This window comes from Sorex fumeus, unplaced genomic scaffold (assembly GCF_029834395.1).
Source record: "Sorex fumeus unplaced genomic scaffold, SorFum_2.1 ptg000094l, whole genome shotgun sequence".
Taxonomy (NCBI): Eukaryota; Metazoa; Chordata; class Mammalia; order Eulipotyphla; family Soricidae; genus Sorex; species Sorex fumeus.
In genome coordinates this window covers 22,610,883-22,611,771 of record NW_026606151.1, presented here as the reverse complement: position 1 = coordinate 22,611,771, position 889 = coordinate 22,610,883, and positions in this window count along the sequence as shown.

Sequence of the window (889 nt, the reverse complement as noted above, 5' to 3'; positions counted from 1 at the left end):
GAGTCAGGTGTGAAGGAAGAGAGGACTGTAATAAACTGCAAGGAAGACCAACCAACCTGGCTCTCACGTCTTCCTTTGTCTGCCCTTGGCCAACAACCATCACAATTCAGGCTACACACAGCGGCTCAAGAGAACCGAACACGGGGTGGGGGGGGGGGGTGATACAGAGTTGTCCAGAGAGTCCGCAAACACACAACTTTCTGCGTGCATAGTTTTTACATAAATTCACTTTTATTATGATTTCAAACAAGATTATTGGAATATATTATTAAGGAACCACCATCTCCGAATGCAACAGTTATATATACCTAGGTTGAGACATCAACATGATGAATGACCTGGCACCTGAGTTGCGCAGGAGGAAGAGAGCAGCTTGGAATGCCTTCAAGAGCATTGAAGAAATAACTAAGAGGACAAAGAACCTCCAGGTACAAGCACACCTCTTCAAATCCGCTGTTCTTCCTGCATTACCATATGCCTCAGAGACCTAGGCCCTGCGAAAACAGGATGAGAACACTATTTGGGTCTTTCAAAGAGGAATCGAAATGGAATATCACAATTCACTCAAATGAGAGATAGAATCCGGATTTCTGATCTTCGTCAACACTCAAGAATCAGGGATGATGTCTCATTTTCCCAGGCATCAAAAATCAGATGGGTTGTACACGTAATGAGATTTACAGACAACCACTGGACTAGAGCCATTACTGACTGGATTCCAAGGACATCAAAAGATCGTGTGGACGCCCACCTACAAGATGGTCAGACTTCTTCGTCAAGACCCTGAATGATCGGTTTGAGGCTCTGCATGTTCCTAGAACAAACAGATACCATAGGGCTACACTAGCACGCAACCGGGATGAATGGAGACGTTACTGGCACCCGCTCG